The sequence below is a fragment of the Arvicanthis niloticus genome, chromosome 2, assembly GCF_011762505.2.
Source record: "Arvicanthis niloticus isolate mArvNil1 chromosome 2, mArvNil1.pat.X, whole genome shotgun sequence".
NCBI classification, from domain to species: domain Eukaryota; kingdom Metazoa; phylum Chordata; class Mammalia; order Rodentia; family Muridae; genus Arvicanthis; species Arvicanthis niloticus.
Genome location: NC_047659.1, coordinates 115579447 through 115597612, shown reverse-complemented (window position 1 = coordinate 115597612; position 18166 = coordinate 115579447). Strand labels below are relative to the sequence as shown.

General features: G+C 43.6%; 1 protein-coding gene across 4 annotated transcripts in view; it reads right to left on the bottom strand.

Annotated features, from left to right (window-relative positions):
* Rin2 (Ras and Rab interactor 2) overlaps positions 1-18166 on the bottom strand; it is a 201180-nt gene that overhangs the window by 116620 nt on the left and 66394 nt on the right. The window contains exon 1 of one of the 4 annotated variants that reach the window (XM_034495201.2): positions 16301-16449. The exons of the other annotated variants lie outside the window; for them this stretch is intronic. The gene's annotated coding sequence lies outside the window, so the exon portion shown is untranslated. Of the gene's footprint in view, positions 1-16300; positions 16450-18166 lie in introns of those variants that run through there. 4 annotated transcript variants of the gene reach the window in all.

The window sequence follows — 18166 nt, the reverse complement described above, 5'->3', positions numbered from 1 at the left end:
CCTTAATTGCTGAGGGGAGGGAAAGGGGGAGGGACTGGGGGAAGTGGAGGGAGGAGAGGCCATGGTTGGGATTTAATATATGAGAGAAGAATAAATAAAAAGAAGAAAAAAGAAGGAAACTTGCTCAATTACTACTGTATTTACAACGAATGAAAATGATGTTGTCAATGAAAATTCAAAGCAAAATTGTAGACATATAGTTTAAATATACTCCATTCCGAATATAACAACCATCATTATCCATTTGAAACTTATGGAAATATGGAAATAAAACATGGCAAAGTACAAATCAATCAAAACGAAGATGAAACTATCAGCAGAAGGTATAATTTTTAAAATATTTTTTAAAGATTTATTTATTTATTTTATGAATGTGAGTACACAGTAGCTGTCACCAGATACACCAGAAGAGGCCATCAGATCCCATTACAGATGGTTGTGAGCCACCATGTGGTTGCTGGGAATTGAACTCAGGACCTTTTGGAGGAGTGGTCAGTGCTCTTAATTGCTGAGCCATCTCTTCAGCCCAGAAGGTATAGTGTTTAATAGAAACTATCTGTCTCTCCGTTCCTTCTTTCTCTCTTTTCTCCTCCACCCTCTTCTCTTTTTAGCCCTTACCAGATACATTCAAAGAACAAATACCACTAAATGATTATCCTCTTAGGACACTCGTGAGCTACAATCCAGCTCTGTTTCCATGTGCTTGGGTCAAAATTTAAAATTCAAATGTTTTCTACTGAATGTGAATAATTTCAAACCGGTGTAAAGTGAAACAAACAAACAGTCACATTGTCCTAAGTCAGGAACCACCGCATATAGGCTATTCTTGGGCAAACTGATTAAAAAAAAAAAAACAAAACCCTAAAACAATAACCTGATATTTATTGTAGGACTTGGCATGAAACTTAGTAATAAAGGACTTATTTAGCAGGTGAAAGCTCTGAGTCTGATTCCCCACCCCCACATGTGGTATGGTGGTATAGATTTAAACTCCAAGCTTAAGACAACAGTCCTAAGGTCACATGACTACAGGAATGTAAGATAGCTTTGCAAGGGCCAGAGAGATGGCTCACTTGTTGCTCTTGCAGAGGACCTGGGTTTAGTTCCCAGCATCCACATGGAGACTCACAACAGTTCATAATGGCACTTTCCAAAGATTCTGATGCTTCTCATCTCCTTGGTCACAAGGCATTCAAGATATATATATATATATATATATATATATATATATATATATATATATATATATATATGCTGGTAGAACACTCATACATATAAAAATAAATAAAATGGTTTTTAAAAGATAGCTCTTCAAAGTTCCCTACAGATATAGCAAGTGGCAAAGAATTTGATGTTTATGATTGGCCTTCCACTTCTGAGATTGCTGAGACATGGGTGACAAATAGTACAAGTCTGTATGGCATGGGTGGGTGGGAAGGTCCTTTGTAATATACTTGCAATGGCTCCAGAAGCTTGACACTACTTTAATGTAGAAACTTAAAGAAAAATAAAAAAATAAAAACTGGGCTTCATGAAGTGGTATGAGTTGTCCAGTGGTTTCTGGGCTCCCCATTCCCCAACTTTGACCTTTGCCTGTCCTAGGTCAGTGTCTGTCCATCCTTGGTGTGTTTAATGGTGAATGACCTGGGTGACTGCAGGCTTTATCCCTTTATTCTTCAGCTTCGATCAAAGTTAGCAGCTGAAGTCTGAGCCACAGTCTTCCTTCCTAAAAATCTCACTCCAGCTTAGGAAAGCCCACATCTGACCAAGCATCTCTGATACTTAGAACATTAAGTCTAGACTATGGACACAAGGTATGAGGGCTTCCCAAATCTGAGTCAAACCTTTATCTTCATTCTGATCCCTTCTCCTGAGCCTGCCCACATCCACCACACCCTGTAACCCTGCCAGCATCATTCAGCCTTATTGAAATGTAACCTGGGCTGGCACTATAGCTCAGCATGTAATGGTGCCTGTGGCACAGGCCTGGTGCCCTGAGTTCTATCCCTGGATCCCTTGTAAAGGTGGAAGGAGGAAACTGAGTCTACAAAGTTACCCTCTGATCTCACATGCACCAGAGGTTATGTCCTCCATCCTGTGCATTAATAATAATAATAATAATAATAATAATAATAATAATAATAATAATAGCAGCTATAAAAGAAAGCCCACCACCTCCATCCCCTGGTAAACACCTTCTGAGAGTTTGTCTTCATTATCATTTGTTTGTTTGGATTGAGAAATTTTAGGAGTTAGAGAAACACTTCCCTGATTGTGTCTGTGGGAGAGGCTCAGGAGACAACTAGATTAGGACTCAACTTAATCAATGGTTGATGAATTTGTATGATGGCATTTGGGGGAATGGGTGAAAAGTAAGAAGTGAAGACTAACTGGTAGAAGCAGGTAACTGGGGGCATGTCCCTGGAGCTCTGGTTTACCTTGGCCCTGTCCTCTATGTCCTAGATTCTCTGCTTCCAGTTTTCCCAGTGCACAGCCCTCTGCCACAGGCTCCCTCCACTGTGATGTTTTGCTCAAGTATATGGGGCCAAGGCATCATGGATCGAACCCTTTAAAACTGAGCCCAAACAAATCTGTTCTCCATTAAGTTGTCTCTGTTAGGGAATTTGGTCACAGTAATAAAAAGTTCACTAATAATATACAAGTCCTTATCTCTCAAGAGTTGGCTAGATGATAACCTGATCTGTGAGTCTTTGCCTGATCTCCAGCACCTGTCATCGGGTCTTTCTGGGTGCCTACTGTCCTTTCCGACCACATGCATTAACACCATGACTACATGGTTCTGCTTTTCACTCACAAGCCATAGAGTCCCTGGGGGACAGGGTACCCAGCATCACATGGAGGACACTGTGGTATCTGTTCCACTCACCCACCTGTTCTTGGCCTGGTAAGACTCTGGCAAGAATCAATGAGAACCTGTGAAAGGCCTTAAAATAGTGCAGAACACAAAATACCTTACTAAAAGAAAATGTCATTCAACATAAGACAGATTCACTCATGTAGGCATTTTCCTACAAAGGAAAATTATCCTGTTATTTGAGATACAGAGAAGCACTGAGAATGAAAAACAGAATGTGGAAAGTACATATATTCTTATTTCCTAATTTTTTTTTCCCCACCGAGTGGCTCTGCCCCAGACCGGGTCAGGTAGTGGGTAGTTTGTGGCTCGGCACGTCCATGACTCTGGATGAGAAGAAGACCATGTTCACTGTATGTGGCAAGGTGGGGAACACTGAGAAAAACCACACCAAACAACTCTCACATCAGCAAACAGCGAAGGAAGCGTTCTCACCAGGACCCAGACCTCGCCTGATGCCAGCTCCTGAGGCAGACTTGGTTAGGTTCTCCTTATAGCTGGTATCACACACTGCAGCTCAGGACAGGGAAGACTGCTGAGACTGAGCTTTTCTCAGACCTCGAAAGTGCCCTCAGCTTAGTGAGTACCCTGGCTGCCCTGGCTACATGATATCTGCAGAGAAGCTTCAAAGTCAGCACCCAGAAAAGGCCAAATAAAATCCCTCTTATCTTCCCCCTTCTCCACCTCCTTCTCTTTTTTTTCTTCTCCCTCTGTTCCTGGTTGCTTGTTTTAAGACAGGGACACAGGCATCCCAGGCTGTCCTTGAATTTACTATGTAGCTAAGGATAACTTTGAATTCTTAATCCCCCTGTTTCCACCTCCGAAGTGATAGGATTACAGGTATAGTCTACCATGTATGGCTTGATTTTTCTCTTGTGTTTAAAATACTGCTCACAAACAAACAAACAAACAAACAAACAAACAAAAACTTCCCACTGCAGGAAAATGTAAAAGGTACCTCTAGGAAAAAGCAATCAGTCAGCATAATCCATCATACAACAAAGACAGCCTCCTGATATGACCATGCCTGATATTTTATATTGCTGTTTGTTTGTAGGACATGAACGCAAGGCCTTATGTTTATGTCACAAGCATTTTACCGACTGAGCCATCTTCCCAGCCCCTTATAAATGCTTTTAAAATGTATAAGATTTGTTAGAGAACACATTAGTGGCTGTGTGTTTTGATAATTAGTATGCTGTATTAAGGATGCGCTAGAAGTGGCCAGGCGTGTAGTTCAATGACAAAGCATGTGCTGTGATTAACATGTATAAGACATTAGACAAAGCATGTATTTGATGCATTTGAAATCCTAACTCTTCAGCACCCCCTAAGAAATAAAGAAGAGAAAAGAAAAAGATAAACACAGTGATTTAAAGCTCCTTCCATCCATCTACCACACCACTGTGGACATCTCCTTTTCACACCGGCTTCTCTAAGGGATTTAAAACCTGCTTGTTTCATTGTTTTAGGCTCTCACAATTCCTCTGCTCGATATTCTTGGCTGTCAACTTGACTACATCAGGAATGAACTACAATCCAGAAATGCAGGGCACACCTGTGAGAAATTTTCTGCTTGGTTTGAAGTGGGTGAATCTGTTTCTAGTCTGGACCTTTGAGGTAGGAAGACACATGCTTTTGATTTAGATCTTGAGACAAGAAGATAGGTACCTTTTAATTCTGATCTTGAGGGGAAAAGATGCACCTTGAATCTAGGCCACACCTTCTGCTAGAAGTCTGTGTAAGGACATGGAAGGAAGGAAGAGAGGTTCTGCTCTTTGCTTGCTTGCCCTCACCTTGCTATCAAGTCCATCCCTGTACTGGCATTACAGCTTACTTCTTTGGGATTCCACATTCTACTGAAGACTGAGACATCCAGCCTTGTGGGCTGAGCAATGTCTGGATTCTTGGAGTTTCTATTCATAGCCCACCATTGTTGGTTAGTTGGATCATAGCCTGAGAAATAATGTGTGTGTGTGTGTGTGTGTGTGTGTGTGTGTGTGTGGTGTGTTGTTTTCAGTATGCAAGTTCTGCTACTCTAGAGAGCCCTGACTAATATTCTTCCTCACACATTTGCTGCATATGATGTGGACAAGGGCATTTTAATTGTACTTTTTAGAAGTAGAACTTCTTTGGGAAGCAACTGCATGCCATCATGACTGACATGCATAGAATATATGTCAAAGCATACTGCCCCCAATATCATACCATTGTAGATGTGTACAGGAAGCCACTGGGCACACCTATCTTTTAAGTGAGTGAAAAAGCTAATTGGAGTTTTTAATGTAGTATTTTTGAACTTCAAAGGAAAAAGGAAGAACCAAATCTCATTTATCATTTGTGGCCCAGAGACACTACAAGAGAAAGTCTGAAGGTGAAGCCAGATGCCCTGTTTGAAAAGTGCCCATCATCTGCCTTTTGAAAAAAAAAAAAAGTATGCATAACCCTCAAAATACAACTTACACAGAGAATAGCATTGGTTTGATAGGCACCACTCCAAGGGCGATGACCTACTGCAACAATCCCCCACCCATGAGCCATGGTAAGCTGTGATGGATACCAATGGGCAAGAGTACTGTGTGTTTCAGCATCCCCCTTGAGAGATATATATTCTTTGTTTCTGTCTGCCAAGGCTTGCTGTACTCATCTTGTCTATAGGCTACATCTCTTTTTCTTTTCCTTTCCCTTCTTTTCTTCCTTTCTTCTTTCCTTCCCTTCTTCCTTCTTTCTTTCTATGTGTACATGTTCATGTGCACAGTGTATGTGGGCATGAGTGTGGGGGCTAGGGACCCACCTCAGGGATCTTTTTATTTTAGACGCTATCTACCTTGTCTGTACAAGGTGGTCTTTCATTGGCTTGAGGCCCATAGAATAGATTTGATTAGCAGGCCAGGGAGCCCAGGGGTCCTCTTGAGTCTGCCTGTGCAGTGCTGGGGTTATAAGTGTGCACCCTATGCCCCGACTGTTTATGTGGGTACTGAATGTCCTGGTGCTCGCACACCAAGCCCTTTGCTGACTAAGCTATCTCCAGTCTCTTATTCTTGTATTTCTAAATTCTTTAATGATCAGACTTCAGGAGCTAAAGAATTTGCTACTTTTTTTTTTTCCTTGTCAAAGTCAATGTCCTGGAGAAGAGGGTTTAGAAGAGTCAGAAAAGAAAGATTCAAAAGTCATCACGTCTGGGGGACTGATCATTTTTCTTGCCCATAATGCCAAGCCTCATGATTCTCTAAACATAACCAAGTCTGGCTGTAACAGGACCAGGAAAATCTTAACCACAAGCAGATGGTTGTTTTGCCAAAAATCCTGGTGACTCGCTGGACAAATTTAACCAAGCAATTTTAATGAAAGTTCAACTGTTAACTCCTCAATCCAGAAAAGAGGACATGAACCCTACAAACTAAACAGAGCAATTTGAGGTGGACAAAAGCCAGGGCAACATCAAAGACTTTTCATGCCCCTTGTGAACCAGTGTTTCCTAGCTTCCTCCTGCATTTTTTTTTTTCATCTCTTTGTTTGGGTTTTCTTTGAGAAACAGTTTTGCTGTGTTGTCTTGGCTGGCCCCAAACTAGGTAGACCATGCTTTCCTCATACTTGATCTCCTCCAGCACTGGCCTTCTGAATCTCAGGTTTACAGGTATGAACAATGATGCTTGACTCAGACATCTTTTCTACTTGTGTGTCCTCCAGTGAACTTTAGTACCACAGACATTACGGTGCATTTGCTTATGCATCTCATATGTACTTGTAACTCTAGAGTTTAGTAAATTTTGTTATTTTCCTCAACTCTCCCCTGAAGGCGATCCAGCCCTCACTGAGCACGCAGGCTCTAAATAGACAGTTACAGATCATGCTCTCACCCAGCCGGCCCCTCCCACCGCGGGATCTTCCTGTGGCAAAGCGAACAGCATGGGGTAGATGAGATGGCTTTCCTTTCTATGATCACCTTGTTTCCTACTAACAGCAGAAACAGTAACAACTTGAGGCTTGCTAGATGCTAGTCCTGGAGCCAGCACTCTATACAATGTTGCAGATGGCTAGAACAAGATGGCAGGTGGTTTCTTGGGAGGCAATCCTAGGAAATATTGGTAGGTGAGTGGAAAAGTGAGTGGGACAAGAATGGGATGGGTATCCAAGCCAATTACCACTGCAGCTTGGTCCCACGAGGACCTGGCAAACAGCATCAAATACAAGTTTCAGAGACTAGAAAGGGAAAAGGACCTGAAATACCCCCATAGCAACCCTTGTAAGACTTTGGTGGATAACTACTCCTGGAGACATGAATTCTCCAGTACTCTACAGGAGAGACCTGCAAATGCCAGTAGCTGCAAGTCAAACTGGCATGGGGTTATATAATCCTGATAGCATCCATGAGAAGTTGGCCTCTACTTAGCCTGAATCATAGAGATATAGCAACAAGACTGCAACATGTTAACATAATGTTTCCAAGTTCAGCAGTGTGAAGGGAAAGAAACAGGGATTCCAGAGACTGCACATTTATGTCCCAGGCTACCTGCTTACAAGGCTAGTCCTCTTGTACATCCGTACATCCACACAGTGGGGCTTCATTATTCCACCTCAAATGGCGCAAACAAATTATTAATGTATTAGATATGGCCCACCTTCTATCAAAGGCCCAATTTGAGAAGATGAAGGAGGCTCCGAGGAGTGGATAGAGGGATCCAGAGAAGTAGCTGGAGATGTGGAGGTACTGTGCAGGTCTGATGGCTCCTCCACAGCCAAGAGTCATGGCTTCCTTAAGTGACTAAACTTTTGATACAGCATGAGCAGGTGGGGATTTACAGTAGAGAGCAGGTTGGGGGAAAATTACTAAGAGGAAACATCAGATGTGAGGGGCATTCTGTAGAAAACAGCCTACCAGGAATCTTGCTGAAGATGACAAGCAGATGTCTCTGGAGCAAGGATGGAGGCTGAGAAATTGGATTAGACACAGAAAGTGGAGGTTCTGGCTAATTTGGCAAGGCTCTTTGCTAAAACAGGATGGTGCAAGGAAGTACACACAGAGAGAAGGTTCAGGAGTCTGACTAAAGTCTGATCAAGCAAGTCTTTGTCAAGAGAAAGGCTATGACACAACAGCATGCTGGGTAAAGGCTGACGAGAGTAGAGTATAGGTAGATAGATTTTAATTTTCTCCAAGAGCCACACAAAGATGACTAGGTGTTTTGGAGGGGAACAGTGCCATATCTGCTAGGAGATTCAGTATTTAAAGTAGTGAATCGAGCAGCTTCTGCTGTTGTTTTGAGAGAAAGACTTGCTATGTAACCCAGGGCGATTTTGAATTCTTGAATTCACTGGACTAGCATTGAACATGGTCTGTCTGTCTCAGTTTCCCAAGGGCTAGGATTTTATGTATGTGCATTCGTTACATTCTTCATTTACTCTGCTGACCATACTCCACCCAGAAGACAGATAAAGGCATATGTGGAACTATCAAGGCCTGAGCTCAACAAGGAATGACTGGATGCTGATTTGGAAGTAATTGGATGTCCTCTTAGTCTGTAGTACTGAAAGGAAGGTGCTCTTCTTTGCTGAATGCCCAGGTTACCTGAGCAAGCCTACAAGAGTCTGCACAGTGCACCTCTGACCCTGTGCTTTCTTCATTCACTCCTTCATTCACTCAACTACAGAGATGTACAGAAGAGAGAAGGCTTGGTCTCTGCCTGATGTTTGTACATCAGCAAGGGCCACAGCCAAAGAGACAAAATACAAAAACATCAATAGCAACAGGAGGAATGCATTCATATACACTCTGAAAGGGGCAGGGTATGTGTATGGGAAGGCATGTAGAGCATCGGAGGCTTGCATGGAAGCAGATAATCAGGCAGCATGAAGTTATCCCAAACCAATTACCCAAGAAAAATTACCCAAGAAAAAGTACAGTCCACTTCGTAAAGTGTATCTTACTTTATGACCTGCAAATGTCAACACTGACATCATTCTGGATATGGGTTATACCTGACCTATGGGACCCAAGGCTACCATGTGTAAGGCAAACAGGAAGTACCAGGAGCAGGCAGACTGTGATGGAGAAAACCAGTAACTGACAGGGCTGATGAGACTCCCCAGCTCCTCTTCCTAGTCTGAGTCTCAGCATTCCTTAGCGAGCTCACCATGGTAACAACATTAATAAAGCCTCCTAGAGTCTCACCTGTCTCTTTCCTGTTTCATCTCCCCTGTCAATTACTGGTGACTGTCTGGGGGCACCTTGATGATTTGGGGGTCATTTCCCAAATAAACCACTTGACTCCCAATTTGGGGGCTTAGGGACTATTTTCAGAATGAAGAGCATACATGAGAGAGAAAAGGGTTTGGGGTAAAGATAATGAAGATAAAGGATTTGGAAGTTCTAAGTTTATTAACCAATAAACTTAGACAACCATGTGGACAGTTCAGGAGGCAGGGCATCCTCAGACTTAGCTCTTCAGAAAAATACATGCTGGAGAGACAGGAGGAGTTATAAGTCCATATCTACAAGCTGGACACCATGAGACCAATGGAATCTGTGTGTTCAGGGAAGGTTTAAGGCATTGTAACCATTCAGTGAGGTTGGGCCAGCACTGCAAAATAAGCATGAAAGATAAGGACTAAGAGCTACTTGTTGATATAGCAGCAGGAAGGAAGAGACAAACAGATGAGAGGAAGCTCAGAAAACTATCAGTCTACACACGCATCCTGTTCCATCCTTTTGTTGCTCTTAGGATGGGTGGTAATCACCGAGATGAATGTTACCTGGCCATCAAAAGAGTGAATCCCAGATGGAACCAGGTGTGTGTGACTCCTCCATCCTCCTACTGTATCATCAACTCCATGTTGGTTCCTCCAGCTCCTCCCTCTTGGGAGACTCAGTTCTATCGAGATGTGGCAACTCTGTTGCTACAAAATCCCAATACAAAGCTGGATGGCCCACCATGGTGGATGCTCTGCTTAGCCTCGCTGTCTTGCAATGGAAGGCTCACAGTCATGGGCTCCAGACTTGTCGCTCAGTGAGCGGTTCTGTCTTCTTGCTGTGCCTCCTGGTTCCTGCCCACTTGGCTCTGGTCCTCTTTGCCTGGGCAGCTCTATCCTGGCCCTGTCAGGGTCTCATTATGAAACTCAGACCCAAACACTTGCCTGGGACGGCAGGAAAACAAGTGAGATCATGGAATCACTGACATGGGTCTTTTTTTAGTCGAGCTTATGGAAAGCGGGGGGGGGGGGGGCAGTCAGAGAATTAGGGATGAGTAAATGTTATTCCAATGGAGGTTTGACTCCCTGGATATGGTCAGCAGAGGATTATTCAGATGACTGTGTCTGTGTGTTTAAAAGCAATTGCCACCTGACACTGGCATGATGTCTCTAACATAAACTTTATTAACTTTTTAATGTTTCTAGGCAATGGATCAGAAGCAGATGGTTTGAAAGAGAACAGTTTCCTAAGGGAGTCTGACAAGTCTCCCAACGTGCTCCTAAGGGAGAGGTTGTTGAGGTGGGAACAGGGCAGCATGAGAGTTAGTCATCTGGTCTCCAGCCCCAGAGGCTCTGGGACATAGCTTTTCTTCTTAGTCCCTTGTATCAGCAAGCTGATAAGCAGTTTCTGCTTTAGTTTATGCCACAGATTTGCTGGCCTACCTCTTTCTGCTTCACCTAGATTTAGCCAGACTGGTATGCTGGTTTGAATGAGAATGGCTCCTATTGGCTCATATATCTGAATGCTTAGACCAAAGAGTGCAACACTTTGATAGGATAGGATTAGGAGGTGTGGCCTTGCTGGAGGAAGTATGTCACTGGGAGTGGGCTTCCAAGTTTCAAAAGCTCATCCCAGGCCCTGTCTATCTGTCTCTGTCTCTGTCTCTGTCTCTGTCTCTGTCTCTGTCTCTGTCTCTGTCTCTGTCTCTCTCTCTCTCTGGATGTGGAACCTTCAGCTACTTCTCCAGCACCACGTCTGCCTGCATCATCCCGCCATGCTCCCCACCTGCTTTCTTTTACTAAGAGCTGCCTTGCTGGGCGGTGGTGGTGCATGCCTTTAATTCCTAACACTTGGGAGACAGGGGCAGGCGTATTTCTGAGTTTGAGGCCAGCCTGGTCTACAGAGTGAGTTCCAGGACAGCCAGGGCTACACAGAGAAACCCTGTCTCAAAAAAACAAAAACAAAGACAAAAACAAACAAACAAACAAAAGAGCTGCCTTGATCATGGCATTTCTTCACAGTAATAGACCAGGGGCTAAGACATCTGGTGTCCTAATCTGCTGTGACAAACACTGTGATCCAAAACCCTTCGGAGAGGAAAGACTTCATTTCATCTTACAGTTAGTTCATAGCCTGTTTTAAAAGGAGTCAGGGCAGGAAGAAGAGACCATGGAGGGGAGCTACTTACTGGCTTGCACAGCTTGCTTTTTTATATATAACCCATGACCACCCAACCAGGAGTCGCACCACTCATGGTGGGCTGGGCCCTCCCACATCAATCATTCATCAAGAAAATGCTCCACAGTCTTGCTAAAGGTCAATCTGATGGGAACATTTTCTCAGTTGAGTTTTCCTTCTTCCCGTTTGATTCTGGCTGGTGTCAAGCTGATGAAAACGAACCAGCACATCAGCTTCCCATGCCCCTCAATCAAGAATTGCCAAGAGAAATCTGCTAGGACGCAAGGCAAAGAAAGAGGGGCACAGAGTTCTTTAATAGGACATGAAAGTACCTACCATCTCAATGAAATAAAATAGAAAAGATCAAAGCCTTTGAAAAGATAAACCTGAACTAGTGTGATAACTCTATGGGTAAGGACACTTGCCATCAGGCCCGGGGACCTAAGTTTGGACTCCAGAATCTACATGGTGGAAGGAGAAAACTGACTCCTGTAAGCTGTCCTATTACCACATACGTGTGTGCTGTGTGGCATGTATGTACACACACACACACACACACACACATACACACACACACACATATGCACATATGTACACAATCCACATACACCCCAAAATAAATAACAAAACACATGTAATATTTTAAAGAAGATAGGCCATTAAGATAAGTTAGTAAAATTAAAACCCCAAATCCACTAAAATTAAAGGTGTTGTTGAACAAGAGATTTCATTTTAAAGTGATGAATACAGTGACCCAGACTGGCCTTGAATTTGCAATACACCTGCCTCCTGGGTAGGAGAAAAAATACAGCTTGCAGTACAACTTCCTGAGGAGGTGGCAACACAGCTGTATGTCTGTATACCAAAACACCAGGCTCGGGTTTTTGTTTTTGAGATATGGTCTTGGTATGAGCAACCTTGAATGCTTAGGTTCAAAAACCTGACCTGCCTCAGCTTTCTAGATACTGAGACTACCATCACTTTCGTGTGTACGTGCGTGCATGTGTGTCGGTCTGCCAGTGAACTCATGGGCTAACCATATAAAGAACCATAAAAACCAATGAGAAGAAGATGTTTTCTTTTAAAAGCAGAAATGGCTTGAATGGGGTTTTCACAATAGAGACTTCTCCATCCTAAGGCATCAGAAAGCGATGAACCTTGCTACTTAACAGGAAACTCCAACTTGAAGCTGTAGTGACACATCCTATGCATCCACTTCAGTAGGTAAAACTTACGGCTGACCTTACCGAGTGTGGATAAGGATGCAGAACATTAGGGATCCTCTCCTGCCAGTAGGTCAAACCTCTTAGCAGTCCATGCTGGTGTTTCCTATCCCACTTAACATGTGACAACTGTGAGCAGGCAGCAAGATGGCAGCCAATGTAATTAGCCTGTGAGTCACACTTGCTGTGACCTGACTTGCTATGTGTGTTCCATCCAAGGTCCACACTGGTATGAAGTTGAAGCATTCTCAGTACACACAATCACCTTCCAGAGACACAGGTCTATGGAGCCTGAATAAGTAGGGCTGAATCAACTAGACAAACCACCCAGGTCCCTTCAGCCATGGGAGGTGGAGCAGAAGACAGATATGCAGGTTGAAAATATAGTCACAAAGAAAGAATTTATTTCAATGTTCCCTAGGGCTATAGGAAACTCCCCCTGCCTCCCCTCCCCCCCAGCCCCATCTCTCTTTCTTTCTTCCTTTCTTCCTCTGCATTAGCTATTGCAACCAGAGTTCTGTGCATGCTAACCACGTGCTCTACTACGGATTCCACTTTCAGCCCAGGATATTTCAAAGTACCCGGTGAAGAAGTGGAAATGCTAAGTAGCCCAGTTTGATCACTGCGCACAGTATACAGGTGTTGGCTTCCCACCTGCCTCCTCCTGAACAGGTAAAAGCACCGGCAACTAGCAAAACAAAATGCAGGGTGTGGCTCGGATAAAGCAATGGGAAGTGCGGTGTCTTAAGGGAACGGTAACTCATGATGCTGGATGAGGCGGATACTGGTGGCTTTGCTCCTCAAGATATTTTGCAGAGCCTGCAGCTGAAAACGCCTCAAAGTACGAGGCCTTGAATTGGGCATGGCTGTTTTCAGTGTATTTTGAAATTGCTTTAATGAAAACATTCGTTTGTATAAAAGCAAAAATAGATGGCGGAGGAAGACCAGGGGAAAGATGCTTGCTCCTTCTGGGGGAATCACAAAGAACAAAGTGAAAAATGAAGCTCATTAAAATGGCTTCTTCGAGCCTTGGGTATTAAACTTCACATTTTCTGGCTGCTGTTTTGAGACATTAAGAGACTCGTATTTTAATATAAAAACCACAGAACGCTGGCTTTTTTTTCTGTGCTGTGCCATTATCTGGCTTTTGGCAGACTTAAAATTCTTCCTTTTAAAACTATTTCCTTTTGGAGGTCAGCTGAAAGTCCAGTTCAAGTACCACATTGATAAAACCGAACACAGGACCACTCTTAAAAGCCAACAATTATGGGTCCCAGTAGAAAAACACTCCGCGGTGCCAGGCTTCCGAGACATCATGCCTCAAACGTGGCTTTGTGTCAACGCAGCTGTATCCACAGGCGAAAAGTTAAAAGACTTATTTGAAAATGTTTCCACTTTTGGAAGCTCCCTTTTGCAACTTCACTGCTGATGGAAAGCAAGGGCTGGGCTTGGAGTATGCTTTTCCAGCTACCAGGACTGGCTGGATCTGAGGTCACATGCCCTGACCTTGGGAGGGAGCCTGGTTTCATGGGTGTCAGGTCCGCTAACCTCTAGCCAAGTTTTCTCCTTTAGTCTGCAGAGCCCCAACAAGTGGTGTCTATATTCTGATGGCAAAAGACTAAAACGTGTTCATTCATTGGGCAGACATGATGAACTCACGGGGATCAAGGATTTTGTTTTAATTGGCAAATTTGGCGGCTTAAACTCACGTTCATCTTTGACATAGTTTATATGTACAGTGCCCCATGAATTCTCTTCTCGAACTACTCCCTAAATAGCCTGCTATTCCTATTTTGCCTGTACAATTTTCTTCAAAGTGATGACTACCAAACAGAATGTAGGACAAAAGCCACGGGGGCTTAGAGCAAAACAAGACTCTGGATAACTAAACTGTTGACCACTGGTAGAGAATTGAAAAACTGTCTGTACACTTGAGAGAGAAAGAGGACAGATCCAGGCGGGCAAAAGTTATATATGTCGTCACGTGACACTCTAAAAAAAGAGGTGGCATCCTGATTAACCAGTGAAAGGTCATCAGCTCTTAGAATTGCCATCACCTTCTTCCTACTGTTTCTTAGCAAGCAGGAGCCGGCAATCTAGGCCCTGCCTGATTTTGTTAATAAAGTTTTATTGTAACATAGCTACACTCATCCCTTTGTATGCCATTTGTGGTTAGTTTTGTACAGGCCCAGCCCAATGATTATTTGCAGCAGTGACCACCTGGCCTAGGGAATCTCAAGGGCTATCTGGACCTTTCCAGAAGTTTCCATACCACTGCTACAGAACAACCCTGATCAGAAGAGAATATGAGTAACAGATGTAACTTTAAATTTCCTAGTGACCACATTAAAAGCAAACAGTAAAATAGACTTTCTCCATCACATTTTATCTCACCCATACATCTAAACTAGTTCAACTTACAATTACCATTTTAAAAATGGGATATCTGATCTTTTCCTACAGCTTTCAAATCCAGAGTTCACTTTGCCTTGGCAATGACATCTGGGCTCACCCTAACTGTACTTCAAGAGTTCAGCACTCTTGTCAGATAATTCCTGGGCTAAAGAGGACACTGAACAGCACAGAGCTGGAATCTGCTCTAGGTCTCAGAAAACCTTTCTATTTCTAGCCCAGGTATCTACTAAAGGGTAAACATGGTGCCAGGAAAATATGCCCTTTCCCCTTCCCTCTCACCTGCTAACCCATTAGATAACATCCCTAAAGTGAGCCTCCAAAGTCTATTCCCTTATTTAGCCACGGAGTCATTTCTGAGACAAAAACCAAGGTCTAGCAATCAAATTTCACTATTTGGCTATACTGGCTAACCTGTCTAATCAGAACTTACCAGCTCACCCTAGCATAGACTCACCCCTTTTCTCCTTAAAAAACCCACTGTTACACACACACACACACACACACACACACACACACACACACACACACACAGAGAGAGAGAGAGAGAGAGAGAGAGAGAGAGAGAGAGAGAGAGAGAGACTCCTGCTGATGCCTTTGTCCAATATAAATGTAGCCCTTCTCCCCTACCCCACTTGTCTCTCTGGGGTAATAAATCTCCTTTTTGGTATCTGGGTATGTTCTGTTTTGACTCTAAGTCACATCCCCTGCCACCACAAACCCCAAACCATACTATGCCTAGCCTTCTGCTATATGGGCACAATGTGAATTACACAGACAGACAGACAGACAGACAGACACACACACACACACACACACACACACACATACACGGAGAAGAAATGGGGGGAGGGAGGGAGGAAGAGAGAGAGAGAGAGACACAGAGAGAGACAGAGAGACAGAGAGACAGAGAGATTGAGACTGTTCAGCTCCTAGCTACAATGCATTCCATAGCCCAAGGATGCATTTAGGACCTACCCTTACAGCTGTGCCAGCTAGGCACACGGAGTGGTGGAAGGCAACAGAACTACATGTGCTTTTGTGAAGGGCAAAACAGAGGCTGTAAATGAATGCCCTATGCTTAGATGAGGATGGGAAGACAAGTCCCTGATAGGTACCACTTAAGGGTGAAGCCTGGCAGCTCAGCACGGTTGTATTTAGCAAAGCAAAACACTACATTAACACAGGTCTACAAAAACAAACAGAAGAAAATCTAGACACACGCTAATGGAGAAAAATGAAAGGATCACAAAAGTCGGGATTCCTGGCATCTTTTGGAAAAATTGAGGAACTTGGAACACAGCTGCCTCCCCCTTGACATCAGTTGGCTGCATGGAGTAGCTCATGCTGCCTCTTAAGAGAAGAAGGTTCTCTTTAGATGGCTCCCATCCCGTCCCGTCCCCATCATTCCCAGCCATTACTCACCTGTTCACATAACTGCCTGGGTTTTACCTTTCGGAGTTCTGATAGATTAATGTTGGAGAGAATACAGTCATAACTCTCCACAAGAGGAAGGACTTCAGCAGAAGTAAACAGTACTATTTACCATGTATGAGTTCTAGAGGTAGCAAGTGAACATTTCCCAGCTTTGACTGTTTAGCCTACATCGTCAGCAATGAAGTGTGTAACAAGCACCTCCTGAGGTTCCTGCTTGCAACCACAAACTGGGTCGGCCACACTGCTAGACTTATTCTTGCTTAAATGATTAAGACATTGGAATCTGACACCCTTGAAGATTTAACTACAACTGACAACCATGAAATTAATGGCTTCTCTCTGGCATCCCATTAAGGTATCTGCGCTCCCTGAAGCTTGTTATTTGGCCTAAATTCAGTTGCCCCAAAGCTTACTAACAGTTTAGGAGGCAGGGCACTGTGTGTTTTACAGAGTTAAAACACCATTGCTTCATAAAGTCAGCATCTTTTCTTTGAAAACATTTTGATGACTGGTGGTTTGGATACAGCTCTTTCCCCGGAAGTCTGGTCCCTAGTTTGGCCACCTGAGAGGTGGTGGGACCTTTAAGATGTGAGACTTAGAAGGAGTTAGTATAGGGGGTATTATCCTGGGAAGCTATTCAAGAGGTTCTTCAGAAGGCTAGCTAGTTCTCTTGAGAATGAGCTATTATGAGGCCTCTTCTTTCCTTTGGGTTCTTGTCTGGCCATGTGAGAGTCTCCCTCAACCACTTCTATCACAATACGCCACTGCTCATTAGACTCTCACCAGAGGCTGGATCAATGGAGCTATTTGATCTTGGACTTCCAGTGACCTAAAGCAAACCTCTTTGCTTCATAAAGCTGCCCCATGCTCAGGTTTACTTTTTGTTGTTGTGAGAAAACATACTGAGCAAAGGCAACTTGGGGAGAAAAAGTTTGTTTCAACTTGTATGTCCAGTTCATCAGTGAGAGACGCCAGAGCAAGAACTGAAGCGGATGCTGAAGCAGAAACCAGAGGAACTCTGCTTCCTGGCTTGTTCTCTCTGGCTCATAGTCAGCTTTCCCTTATAACCAAGATTGCCTGCCTAGGGATGGCACTGCCCTGAGTGAGCTGGGCCTCTTATGTCAACTAACAGTCAGGAGAACTCCCCATAGACATGGCCACAGGCTGAAATGATAGAGGTATTTCCTCACAGGGACTCCCTCAGTTAACTCTGGGCTGTGTCAAGTTGCGAACTGAAGCTAACTTGGAGACTCAGACTCAAGCATTTCATTATAGACACAGAAAACTTTAATTCATGAAACACTTAGAATAATTTGCCTCTTTCAATAAGATTGGCCCTTCCAAAAAGAAACCCAACGAAAGTAGTTTTTCAAAGTTACTTGGTGTTTGCTTCATGAGCACACTGAAGGGATGGAGTTTGTAAAGATTACTCTATCAGGATGGCATTGAGCTCTGTTCATTTTCTGTTGCTTAAAACAGAAAATGTGGTTGCTGGGAATTGAAGAGTAAAGAGATTGATTTTGGGTCGTGGCTCTGGAGCTCAGTGCCATAGCAACAGCAGCTGTCAAGAGCACCAGGCCAGGGTGGAAGGTGAAAGACAAGTAAGTAAATACACATACAACTGCAAATCACAAAAGGTAGTCTGACCTTATGACCGCCCACTCTTGTGATAACTAACCCATTCCCACAGGAAGGCATTGATCCCTCTTATGCCCTAATCCTTCTTAAAGGCCCTGCCTCTCATCATAGTGGCAGCACCAAATGAATCTCAACACAAGTTTCTGGATATGAAAGGAAACATGGCAACCATATCATGTTGTCTCGGGTCATCTTTATGATCTAGAAACCCATCTT